Here is a 972-nt window from a genome sequence, read left to right on the forward strand (position 1 = left end):
AGACACAGTGTGTGTGTCGGCTTCACTTGCAGCACCAGCACCAGCCATCGGCCCCATTTCCCAGCCTGGAGCCAAAGCCGGTTTCCCCAGGAAACCCCTGTTCAGAGCTGCACTGCTGTCGTGTGGAGCCTGGCCAGGCCGTCTCTCCCTGGGCTCCATCGGTTAGTTCTGCCGGGCCCACGTGAGCGCGGTGCCCCCCAGTGCGCAGGCTGCACGTCTGCCTGGGAGAGCTCAGGAGCTAGAGCTGGGGCTGTACCAGAGCTGGGCGCCCCCATCCTGTGGAGAGGCTGGATGGACCTGACTGGGGGAGGCAAGAGGGATCCTCGCTGTGCTGCTACCAGGACAATTCGACCTTTTCCTTCTCTCGTTAGGGGGCAGAATGAATCCCTCTTCTCCAGCCAGCTGGGCTCCCACCTTCCCCCTCTCCCATACGTTCATCAGAGAAACCAACGACTTCTGAGTGACGCCCACTGCTTGGGGCCTAGACACCAGAAGTGACAGCCGGATCCCACCCCGGGCCAGGACGGTTTGTGTTAAAAGGCCCCATCGTTGCAGTGGACGCATGCCAAGGGTATTAGTTGGCTCAGTCTGGTGACCTAATGGATGTGGCCACACCACACCCCCATCCCAGGGCAGTCCCATCCGAGAGCCTGAGAACCAGGATCCATGGAGCGACATTCTTCCCCTGCCCTGACAGGTGGCCTCTGCAGATGCTGGTGGAGGGCAGCGGGAGGGAAGGTTGCACTAGTGCTGCCTGGGCTGTAGCTGCACCAAGGATAAATGGAGGGGGTCACGCAGCCTGTGCCTGACACTCCACAGTGCTACATTCACGCCGAGCACAAGTCAAATGCTGCACCAAGGGTGGCGAGTTCCCCATGAATTCCCATGTGAGCGCACAGTGCCCCTGTCCTACACACACACTGCACACAGTGCCCGTCCTCCACACACACTGCACACACATACACACACACA

Source organism: Terrapene carolina, unplaced genomic scaffold (assembly GCF_002925995.2).
Source record: "Terrapene carolina triunguis isolate 2854851 unplaced genomic scaffold, T_m_triunguis-2.0 Scaffold32461, whole genome shotgun sequence".
NCBI classification, from domain to species: domain Eukaryota; kingdom Metazoa; phylum Chordata; order Testudines; family Emydidae; genus Terrapene; species Terrapene triunguis.